This window comes from Schistocerca gregaria, chromosome X (genome assembly GCF_023897955.1).
Source record: "Schistocerca gregaria isolate iqSchGreg1 chromosome X, iqSchGreg1.2, whole genome shotgun sequence".
NCBI lineage: Eukaryota > Metazoa > Arthropoda > Insecta > Orthoptera > Acrididae > Schistocerca > Schistocerca gregaria.
The window spans coordinates 465,874,709-465,887,832 of record NC_064931.1 but is presented as its reverse complement, the minus strand read 5'-3'; positions in this window follow the sequence as shown (position 1 = coordinate 465,887,832).

The window sequence follows — 13,124 nt, the reverse complement described above, 5'->3', positions numbered from 1 at the left end:
TTTTCTTTCCCACGACTGCAACCTGGCACCTATCGCTGTTATATTCTAGAGAAAACGAACCTTAAAAATGGGTTTGTTACACCAGCAGTGACATGTGAGCATGTTTGAACTAGAAATAATATGACGAAGAGTTCAGTGCTGACTGGGAATCGAGCCCCATACATATCGTTGTTGACTGCACGCAAAGACACGTCAGTTACCGAATTTTTCTCCACCAGCAGCTCGGAATAACATCCTTTAATTTACAATGATTTCGCAAACAGTTCTGTGTCTCACTGGGACTCAAAGACGTTAGATTCCGTTAGTGTTGACAACGAATGAAAATACATTAAAAATCAAAATTATTACCCACCAGCAGATAGTTGGTCTCATGCTAGACCTTCATAATACATAATGAAAGCTCTAGTGCCATCCCACGATTGTAACCCTTTCACGCGCAATATGTGGAGATGTTGAGGAATCTTCAGTTTTTAACAAACAACGAATTGCAGTCGAGCTGTATTATCACGAAGGGGTCAAATTCCGCGTTAAGGGCGGTCTGAGTTGCATTTTCAGATCAGGACTAAATTTATTGATATACAGAAGCCCAAATAAAAGATGGAATAAATGTCCTGTGACTCTACATTGTGTTTTTTTCATCACTAGAAATAAACAACTAGTATAAGAAAGGTTACTGTTCATAGAGTTTCTACGTGTCGCGACTCCTGACTTTATTGTGCTTCAACCTAACGTCTACTTGGTAGAGAAGGAATATCATGTTTAACATGAATGTCAGACCACACTGCCATTATACCATCTTCACTTGGCGTAGCCAGAAGAGAACAGAATCTGTCTCTCCTTATCAAAAGTGATAAGCAGAAGCTGGAATCGAATCCAGACCATATTTATATGAAACTAGCATCAATCCAAGAGACCACCAAATCCTCTTTCCTATCACTAATTTTTCTATCGTAACAACGTTGCGCCACAGTGGATGAGATTTCTGACACACAGACTCCCTGTGGTGGTTTGCAGCATGTTCAGTACATTCATTTACGTGGTAGACCGAATCATCATGAAGTAGCTACCTCGGCTACCCAGTGCAAACATTCGACTCTATTTTGTAATCACCGAAATAAAATCACGTAACTGTCACCTACACAGAACTGCCAACAGTGTTGGATGCAGAAATTCAAACAGGAATTCTTCCTTTCGACTTGAGCTACTCTATAGCGCTATCTGTTTGTTAAAAACATCGTGCAGTGCAAAAGAAAAGCTGTAAATGTCTATCTCTCAGAAGTCTTGATCCGACCATATGCATTATCTCACAGCACTGTGCAATGCGCAATTTCTGGAGGAATTGTTGTTGAGTTCTGTAGGTGATGTAGCTATGTGTCAGCTAGTTGCGTAACGGTAAGCGTCGCGCACTGTTGGTAAGACGTTGCGAGTTTGGGTACATTCACTGCTACATTTTTTGATACGCCATACTGCTTTCTGCTGAAGTTATCGATCTAATGTAACTTTGAACATAATTCCCTTCACTTATCAAGCCAAAGTAGTCGCATGTGGAAAAAGGGCTAACTTCTATGACATTTTATACTTTTCAGGTTTAATAGATGGCCAGGCTGCAGATGCATCTCGAAACTTTTGTGTTATGTGTGGGGAGAGCGCATCGTGCCAAAATACGTCAGAAAAGTATTTTCTACATTAGCTGTCGTGTCGCAGTGGCACTTTATTCTTCATAAAACCTAGTTTGACAGCCTTAGCTCAGAACAAGTTTTCTACGTGCGTGTAATCAATAAACTGCATGTGCATTGTCAGACAGTTATAGATAACATCAGAGAATTCGCATATGTCGTTGATGATTAATTTCTCTCTCATGGTAGCTAATGTTTTAACAACACTAAAAGAAACCGTACGAAAATTGTGCACTGTATTAGAAGAAATGAAATAAAACTACCCACGATAACCTTTCAATAAAACTGAGTATCTGTACACAAGCGTGACTCTATCGGCACGAATTAGTAAAATACTAATCACTTAGATTTCGATTGGGTCTGTGTTTGATTGGTATGCTGTGTCATACTCAAGTGGTATGCAAATCTGCCATTTCATAAATAAAGTTATGTATTCCTTGAAACCCAAATTTGTTTGTCAGCAGCGGAAAGAGGCGTTACCTGTTGTGCATTATTGTAAGTTTTTCGGCATTACACTATGAGCCGAAAGTATTTTCTTTCGATTTCCTTATCGATGTGGGATCTGACTGCTTGTAGCTCTTTCACACTAGGGATAAAAGCGCTGCAGTCAGCAAGACTGGAACCGCAAACCAGAACAGACGTATTTTCTCAGGATAGCACGTACCCACAGAGCTAGGGAGAAGGCATATGTCTAGGTCTGCTCTTACGAGACCAGTAGTGGCTAGAACTCGTAAACCGCTATTTAAAGGACGAGATTAGATGCGATTTTCACGTGCAACGATTTCCTAGGCAGAAAATTGTAAATTTACAATCTTTTGTTACACCTCAAGCGATAATAACTCAGATTATTCAATGGGAATGACAGGAAAAATCAAGTGAACTTTGAGGCTTAATTCCGTGCACACCAGGAAGTAACTCGTCGATCACGGAGTTGCCAAATAGACCTTGCCTTGTTGCTAATCTCAGTTACGTTACCAGCAGGAAGAAGACAAACCGATGTGATCTTACAGTGGGCTGGGAAGTGACCATAGCTGACGTCTCAAAGACGAGGCGAGTACGGCCTGGAATACGTAATGCGTCTGATTCACATTTCTGTAACTGGGTTTAGAGACTGGAGCGTAGTTCCTAATAATACTCAATACTGACTGCAAACTCTCATAGTTGTTTTTGTATATATTTCGTAAGTGTACTCAAAACTAAGAAAATCATTGACGAACGTTTTCGCAACTCGCCGATAGTCGAGCACAACAAACAAATAAAAAAGAAGACTGTGTGTGTGTGAGTGTGTGTGTGTGTGTGTGTGTATGTGTGTGTGTGTGTGTGTGTGTGTGTGAGAGAGAGAGAGAGAGAGAGAGAGAGAGAGAGAGAAGAGAGAGTGAGGGAGAGAGATAAAAATAAAAAAGAATGAGAGAAGAGAGAGAGTAAAAAATTGTTGCAAAGAAACTGAATCATGGTATGTAAAGAAATGTTTCATTAAAATGAGACCTTCTACATCATTACGATATGTCGTATTCATGATCTATGGAATAAGTATTTAATCTAATCTAATCATATCATATCATATTGCTGACTAGTCATGAAGAGGCACAATTACAGAAATTTTCGCCAATATCAGTAACCAAATATAAACTTAAAAAAAAGACGACAGTTTTGTAATAAACCGGGACTCCTGTAAAGGACTTTCGTCCCTGTTAACTAACCACGAAAGATGTGTGATATACCTCCATTCAGAAGGAACAAAGTGTTAATGCATTTCAAGATGAAGCGCATGATGTGAAGTTCTGTGACGGAGATACGAACCCAGCACGCAATCGGATTGTTAACTAAGTATAATCAAATGTTACGTATCGGTTTAACTTACCAACTGCTAGATGTTTGAATCTAAAATAAGGATACAAATTTTTGTGCCTGAGCGACAATCGAACCGCACGTCTACCATCCTACTTTATCTTCCACGAATTAGCTTAAGTAACACTTGGTTACTCACCAACAGTAAGACGTTTGTGTGTTTGACCAGAAATGACGATACCTATTGCGATTGTTGGCAACACATGAACAGACATTAAAAATGCACGTTAATTTTCACTAGCAGACTAGTATGCACGTGACAGGGCTTGAAATGAAATTATGAATATTTTTGTCCTGGATCAGGATTCTGACCCACATACTTAGCTTTGGAGGAGACCTAGAGAAGATTGCAGTCGTGGGAAAAGGAACGAAATGATTGAACTATCCTGTTCCGAGAGATTTAGATCCTCGAAAGATGAGTTACGAATTCGAATCACAATCCAGTATCAAATTTTTCAACGTCTCTAGTTCAATCAAGTACAAGAAAAATAAGAGCCTTGTTTCTTTAAATGGCTATCGTTTTATCAAATAAAATAAAATTTTCTAATGTAAGTAAGTTTACTGGAGACAATATTTCTGTTTACCATGACTTCCGCCTATGTCGTTTCCCAACGTAAACCTGCTCTGCCCAGTTGGTAATGAAGGAACGTGATGTTTAATGCGGATTCTGGATTATAACTTCTTTCTCTTGAGGTTGCCAGAGGTAAAGTAAATCTGTTTGTGCCTCTTAAAAGTAAATGCCTGAACCCACGCATTGCACCTGCCTGTGATAGTTCGTTCCACCAGACCATTGTGGCCACAATTCCCAGCCCCAGGAGTGTGCTGTAACGGATGACGTGCTTAGCTTACAAAATTAGTCACGGTGGAAATATGCGAGTCTATTAAATGGTTAAGTAGAAGCTATCTTCTGACGTGGAGATTACGCTATTCTCATGTCAGCAGGATGTAAAGACTCTTCTAGGCATCATAGCCTCGATGTAAAGTCATTTTGAAGTTTTCACTAATTCAGCAAATTTATTAGTTCGAGAATATCCACTGAGAAGTGCGAAGTTACCGGATGATTCGATTATCACCATCATTGATACTATCATTTTCTTCATACCGTTGTTGGAACACATGTGCTTGAAGATCATTTAATGCCTTTTGGTCATTAAAGAAGTAGTTGCCCAAGAAGAGGTTCTTTCCCTGTCTACGGAGTCCTTTTCATGTTAATATCAAACATCTGCAATTATTCGCAGATTACATTAAAACTAAAGTAATTGATGAAGACGTTACTTGATAACAAAAACGCGCTGCCTTTCTTAATTTACTTGCGCCTAGAAATGGCTGTCGAATACTGCCAAACCAAAAGCCAAGGGATCTTACCGCCTTCCGTTATACGTCGCTGTCAGTTCTTCCACAAGATTTGGTCTACGTGATCTGTTTCAAGTTGTGTATGGCAGAGAATGTTTTAGAAAATCAATTGTTTTCCTTCGCAATAAACAGAAGGATTTTCATTGTAAGCTATCCAAGTTCAAAATTTTCGCATTATTAGTTCACACTTAATATTCACTTCTATAATGCAGGAAAGTATTTCGCAGTTGCAAAACCCGCATCCGACTCATTGACCTTATTCTTAGCCGCTGACCATAAATTCTAGCTCAGGGTGACGCCAATTTAAGTAACCTAATGTAGCGAAGACTGTTTGCCAGTGCTCGTTTTCACCGGAAAATATACGAGTCACTAATTGGGCTCCAGTTGTACACTGTAACAGTAATTTCTGTGTGTATGTAATGCATACGGATTGCGGAATGTAGAGGTGCTCTCTCTTCCACTTCCGTATACAATATGCCTGACCTAAACGGACCCTTTATCATTACAGGCCCTGAGCAGTGCAACATCATTATGACAACAGTAATGTGCTTATACTGACAGCCTCACTGTTCGTTTTAGCTGATTTTGTAATCATTTAAATAATACAAGATGACCTTCCAGTGGGAGACATTTCGTCCCCCTTTTCCTTCTGTGAAATTTGTCAGTAAGCTTTTTGCCTTCCAACCAGTGAAATGCGGCAGAGTACAGCCAGTAAACGATTCACAAACCACGATTTAGTGCCGTTAAGATGATTTCTTTAAACATTGTCGTAGCTGAAGGAATTTAGTTTCTTCTTAAATCGTCTTATGCAGCAACGTTCACAGATATCTCAAATAGCAAAAGCTCTTTATCCAGGTACGAAAGTTGCGAGACAAACTTCCCACAGTTAGTGTCAGGTTGATCTTTTCGTCTGGTTCCTCCAGAACTTGCACATTTCACAGTGCTGTGAGATAATGCATATGGCCGGATCAAGACTTCTGAGAGATAGACATTTACAGCTTTTCTTTTGCACTGCACGACGTTTTTAACAAACAGATAGCGCAGTAGAGTAGCTCAAGTCGAAAGGAACAATTCCTGTTTAAATTTCTGCATCATACAGTGTTGGCAGTTCTGTGTAGGTGGCAGTTACGTGATTTTATTTCGGTGATTACAAAATAGAGTCGAATGTATGCACTGGGTAGCCGAGGCAGCTACTTCATGGCGATTCGGTCAACCACGTAAATGAATGTACTGAACATGCTGCAAACCACTACAGGGAGTTTGTGTGTCAGAATTCTCATCCACTGTGGCGTAACGTTGTTACGATAGAAAAATTAGTGATAGGAAAGAGGATTTGGTGGTCTCTTGGATTGATGCTAGTTTCATATAAATATGGTCTGGATTCGATTCCAACTTCTGCTTATCATTTTTGATAAGGAGAGACAGATTCTGTTATCTTCTGGCTACCCCAAGTGAAGAAGGTATAATGGCAGTGTGATCTGACGTTCATGTTAAACATGATATTCCTTCTCTACCAAGTAGACGTTAGATTGAACCACAATAAAGTCAGGAGTCGCGACACGTAGAAACTCTATGAACAGTAACCTTTCTTACACTAGTTACTTATTTCTAGTGACGAAAAAAACTCAATGTAGAGTCACAGGACACTTATTCAATCTTTTATTTGGGCTTCTGTATGTCGATAAATTTAGTTCTGATCTGAAAATGTAACTCAGACCGCCCTTAACGCGGAATTTGACCCCTTCGTGATAATACAGCTCGACTGCAATTTGTTGTTTGTTCAAAACCGAAGATTCCTCAACATCTCCACATATTAAACGTGAAAGGGTTACAATCGTGGGATGGCACTAAAGCTTTCATTATGTATTATGAAAGTCTAGCATGAGACCACCTATCTGCTGGTGGGTAATAATTCTGATATTAATGTATTTTTATTCGTTGTCAACACTAACGGTATCTGACGTTTTTGAGTCCCAGTGAGATACAGAACTGTTTGCGAAATCATTGTAAATTCGAGGATGTTATTCCGAGCTGCTGGCGGAGGAAAATTAGATAGCTGACGTGTCTTTGTGTGCAGTCAACAACGATATGTATGGGGCTCGATTCCCAGACAGCACTGAATTTTTGTCCGCAGCTCGTGGTCATGCGGTAGAGTTCTCGCTTCCCACGCTCGGGTTCCCGGGTTGGATTCCCGACGGGGTCAGGCATTTTCTCTGCCTCGTGATGACTGGACGTTGTGTGATGTCCTTAGGTTAGTTAGGTGTAAGTAGATCTAAGTTCTATGGGACTGATGACCATAGATGTTAAGTCCCATAGTGCTCAGAGCCAACCACTGAACTCTTCGTCATATTATTTCTAGTTCAAACATGCTCACATGTCGCTGCTGGTGTAACAAACCCATTTTTAACGTTCGTTTTCTCTAGAATATAACAGCGATAGGTGCCAGGTTGGAGTCGTGGGAAAGACAAAATTAATGTTTCGTCTCGTCATTTCAGTTAAAACATCTAGCTACTGCCTAGAAAATCCAATATGCCACAGTTGGCTGTGCTTCGATGACAATCCAATTAGGTTCTGGGTTCGAATCCCTGTCCAACAAAAAACTCTACCTCACAGCATTTCAAGTAAGCTACACGTGAAGAAGCAATATTTAACATCTCTCGTAGTTTGTTAACAAGGACAATAGATGCTGGGTAGGAATTCGCGTCCGTTAACAATTTTTACGTTATGTAATTTAAAGTTGATATTTGCTAACTGATACTGTCTAAAATCGAGGTATATCACTCTCTGTATGCCTAGTCATGAATGACTGTTAGTTTCCGTCAGTCACGAAGTCTTTGCTTAGTCTACATGACTTGGGTTTCAATCCATATGCAGAACGAGACGGTTCGTCGTGTCATTTGAAGTTCATACATATTCTCAACTAGCTGCTCATGAATAACTTAAATTTTTAATGTCATTTTGTGTTAAATAATAAGTACGGTATGTTATTTTGAAGAGGAAATCATGAATACGACGAACGTACTACGCGAATTACCTATTTGTCGTAATAATGAGAGTGGTAACATTTCATGTATGTCATTTATTGTAGTAAATGTGAGCTTACAAGCCTGAAGAACCGTCTTATCTGTGATAAGATGTTCTCTGATATTTGTACTATCTTGGTATTACTTTACATCTTGAGTTATTGCGATTCAGAGTAGTGTTTTCTAGTGGTGACTTACTGGAACCATTTTCAATAGTCGAACGACTGTACCGAGGGGCGATTAGAGGACCTGCTAGAGAGCTGCGCTATGTGGGCTGCATTCGAATCAGGCGAAATGCAATTCAGGTCGTTCGGATACTTTTGAGCACGACTGTACATTGAGTCACATATCGTGAATAATGTGGATATTCCACAAATTCTTATTTCTGATACATGGTTTCTCATTGCCAGGGCATCTTCGTGGGAAAGTGTTTAGCTCTGATGATCTTACCTTTTTTTCATATCAGGCCATTTTCCACGAGAGATTTAAAACTTTCACAGCTTACGATTGATCCATAAAATTTCGGAAGAACTGCCGGATGTCTGCAACCTCAGGTGAATATTGACAGGAAAGACACTGAGCTCACGTATTTAAGACCACACCGGCAGATACCTGATGTGTCCAATTGGCGTTGCAGTCCGTGCCCTGTGTCACGCGCCCTCCGTGGCGAAAGCTGGCTTCATTGATATTGGATCGATTGTCCTCATATGGTAAACTAAGCCGCCTACGCATTTTCTATGATGGGGTTCCACGCAGAATTTAATGGGAAATCGCCGTCTTGCCGCTATTGCGATCTGTTAAAAGACGACTTAGAGTTGCGCAAGGCAGGTGTTTACAGAACCCCGTGCGAGTGCCTCAAATCTTACATAGAGCAAACGAACCGCACAGCGTAGTAACGCATCGTAGAACATCAGCAGCATACTCGCCTCCACCAAGCCAATATATTTGCTATCACCGAACACTATATTACCACTGGTCCTTTGATAAAATACAACCAAATGAAAATTGTTTCCCATACGTGAAACTTTTTGAGCCCCATCATCAATGAATCAGTGGAAATACTATTGTTGGAGTCCCTTGTTAATCCGGACCGTGGTTTACAGTTAAATTCTGCGTGGAATCCCGTCGTAGAAAAACTTCGTGCTCTGCGTAGCCTGCGTCGTTTACCACAACAAGACTATCGATCTGATGTCTATGAAACCAGCTTTCACCCCGGAGGGCGTGCGGTGTAGCGCCCGGACTTGCAGACAAATAGAGCTTGCGCAACGTCAAATGGACAAACCAAGAATGTGCCGGCGTAGTCTTAAATACATGAGCTCGAAGATGACCGTAAGATTCTGCGCCGAAATATCGTAGCAGCAAGTTGCAGACATCCGGTAGTTCTCCCGAAATTTAATTGAACATTTTCCACATATGTTCTTGATTTTAGTCCTGGAGACGTAAGTGATGTTATTGCTTGATGCTTTAAAAGATTTACCATGAGAATAATTACTTTATTAGCCCCGAAAGCACTAGCAATAGTGTTTCTGACACTTTCTACTTTTTAGGTGCTGGGTCACTGGCTTCTACTCAGAGCTTTATTTGATATTCTGTTATGACCTGAAGTGATGGTCCAAAATTATCGTCTGTGGTAACGAGATGAACAACAACATCATTTTGTTTCCTTTTTACACAGGGTCAAGCATTTTCACACTTGACTTTGCTCAATGTATAACAAATCTACTTATACACTCCTGGAAATGGAAGAAAGAACTCACTGACACCGGTGTGTCAGACCCATCATACTTGCTCCGGACACTGCGAGAGGGCTGTACAAGCAATGATCACACGCACGGCACAGCGGACACACCAGGAACCGCGGTGTTGGCCGTCGAATGGCTCTAGCTGCGCAGCATTTGTGCACCGCCGCCGTCAGTGTCGGCCAGTATGCCGTGGCATACGGAGCTCCATCGCAGTCTTTAACACTAGTAGCATGCCGCGACAGCGTGGACGTGAACCGTATGTGCAGTTGACGGACTTTGAGCGAGGGCGTATAGTGGGCATGCGGGAGGCCGGGTGGACGTACCGTCGAATTGCTCAACACGTGGGGCGTGAGGTCTCCACAGTACATCGATGTTGTCGCCAGTGGTCGGCGGAAGGTGCACGTGCCCGTCGACCTGGGACCGGACCGCAGCGACGCACGGATGCACGCCAAGACCGTAGGATCCTACGCAGTGCCGTAGGGGACCGCACCGCCACTTCCCAGCAAATTAGGGACACTGCTGCTCCTGCGGTATCGGCGAGGACCATTCGCAACCGTCTCCATGAAGCTGGGCTACGGTCCCGCACACCGTTAGGCGGTCTTCCGCTCACGCCCCAACATCGTGCAGCCCGCCTCCAGTGGTGTCGCAACAGGCGTGAATGGAAGGACGAATGGAGACGTGTCGTCTTCAGCGATGAGAGTCGCTTCTGCCTTGGTGCCAATGATGGTCGTATGCGTGTTTGGCGCCGTGCAGGTGAGCGCCACAATCAGGACTGCATACTACCGAGGCACACAGGGCCAACACCCGGCATCATGGTATGGGGAGCGATCTCCTACACTGGCCGTACACCTTTGGTGATCGTCGAGGGGACACTGAATAGTGCACGGTACATCCAAACCGTCATCGAACCCATCGTTCTACCATTCCTAGACCGGGAAGGGAACTTGCTGTTCCAACAGGACAATGCACGTCCGCATGTATCCCGTGCCACCCAACGTGCTCTAGAATGTGTAAGTCAACTACCCTGGCCAGCAAGTTCTCCGGATCTATCCCCCATTGAGCATGTTTGGGACTGGATGAAGCGTCGTCTCACGCGGTCTGCACGTCCAGCACGAACGCTGGTCCAGCTGAGGCGCCAGGTGGAAATGGCATGGCAAGCCGTTCCACAGGACTACATCCAGCATCTCTACGATCGTGTCCATGGGAGAATAGCAGCCTGCATTGCTGCGAAAGGTGGATATACACTGTACTAGTGCCGACATTGTGCATGCCCTGTTGCCTGTGTCTATGTGCCTGTGGTTCTGTCAGTGTGATCATGTGATGTATCTGACCCCAGGAATGTGTCAATAAAGTTTCCCCTTCCTGGGACAATGAATTCACGGTGTTCTTATTTCAATTTCCAGGAGTGTATTAAATTTCGCCATACTTGGCATTCTAAAATTACTACCGAGCGGGATAGCGCAGTGGTCAGCACACAGGACTCGCATTCGGTAGGGTGGCCGTTCAAATCCGTTTCCGGCTGTCCTGATTTTGAGTTTCCATGATTTCCCTAAATCACTTAGGGGAAATGCCGCTGGGAAGGTTCCTTTGAAATGGCACGGCCGCTTTCCTTTTCCATCCTTCCATAATCCTAACTGATGCTCCGCCTCTGATGACCTCGTTGTTGATGGAACGTTAAACATCAATCTCCTCCTCCTACTCTCATATTACTATGGTGTAAGCTATATAATACACCTTTAGACGCTAATCGTTTACCACTATATTGTCCAATCCTCTTTGCTTTTATCTCTGGTTTCCAGTTTTGAGATGTCTCTGACGCACATAATTTTAAAGAGAAAGTAGATCAATTTCGAATTTAGCCAATTATTCTTTGAGTGATGTTAGAGTAAACTCTATAAAATCATCTCTAACTTCGGCTGCATTTTCGTTGGTGATAATCTGTGGAACGTTTGGCATCGTAGTTAATGGAAAACATTGGGATCTACTCAGGAACCCTTACACATGGCCACACGGGAGAAAATCTGAGCAGCCTCAGATCACTCTTCCATCTTACGCTAGCGGCGCTTCGATCCAGCAATAAATTTTCTTCTTAGGGAAACATAGCTACCTGGTCTCTGCGGTCCATATTAGGCTGCGGTCCAGCTTACAAATGAATGCACCGTCCAGACCATGCAGTTCATTATCTAGTGCTGAGCTGCGCTGATTTTGTCTCTTTTATCATCGGCTCGATTGTGTGTTACGTGTGCCAGTAAATGTCTGGATTCTCTCATGGCCGGCCGTGGTGGTCTCTCGGTTCTAGGCGCGCAGTCCGGAACCGCGACGGTCGCAGGTTCGAATCCTGCCTCGGGCATGGATGTGTGTGATGTCCTTAGGTTAGTTAGATTTAACTAGTTCTAAGTTCTAGGGGACTGATGACCTACGATGTTAAGTCCCATAGTGCTCAGAGCCATATGAACCATTCTCTCATGATGGACTGTTCGCGTTGGTGACGACTTCGGCTGTGATGTACGGCCTTCCTGGTGACACTGTTGTCAGAGCCTGTGTAATGTTGATAAAGATATGGCGTGACACGGACGTTGATGATCTCGATAGTGACTGTGAATGCCGTTATACTGTATTTAGTGTTTGACCAAGTCAAGTATTGGCGGAAATTCTTCAGTGCTGACGGGGTTACAAACAGCCATCCACAATGGAACCGCCATCGCAATAACAGGAAGAAATTGAACTACTGTAAGAAGAAACGCTTATTGACGCAAGAAGGAAATACAATTTTTATTGGAAAATAATTTTTGAGATGAATGAATAATAGGAGCATGGAAGTTAAAGTGAAATGTTTATAGGAAAAACGTGAAAAATTCGGAAATGTAAGTTGGACACTACATACAGAAAACTCAAAATGGACTTTCGAAACAATAAAATACAAAGACATCAATATTAAGAGTGCAGAAGGAATTACACTATTATAGGCAGAGGGAAAGGGTACATGGCTTCGTGGGGAGTGAGCCACACTCGGATCCTACCATCAGCTTTTACCATATGAAATTGGGTTTTATCTGACCAGGCCGCAGTTACCCAATCGGCTAGAGTCCAACCGATACGGTCACGAGCCAAGGAGAGGCGTTGCAGGCGATGTTGTGCTGCTGGCAAAACCACGCGTGTCAGTTGTCTGCTGTCATAGCCCATTAATGACAAATTTCGTCGCACTGTCATAACGGATATATTCGTTGTTGACTCAATGTTTCTTGTCTGTTAGCACTGACAACTGTAAGCAAACGCCGTTGATCTCGGTCGTTAAGTGAAGGCCGTCGGCCATCGCGTTTTCCGTAGTGAGAGGTAATGCCTGAAATTTGATATTTTCAGCACAATCTTGACACGGTGGACCTCGGAATACTGAATTTCCTAACGATTTTCGAAACAGAGTGTCCCATGCGTCTAGTTCCAACTACCATTCGGCGTTCAAAGTCTGTTAATTCCCGTCTTGC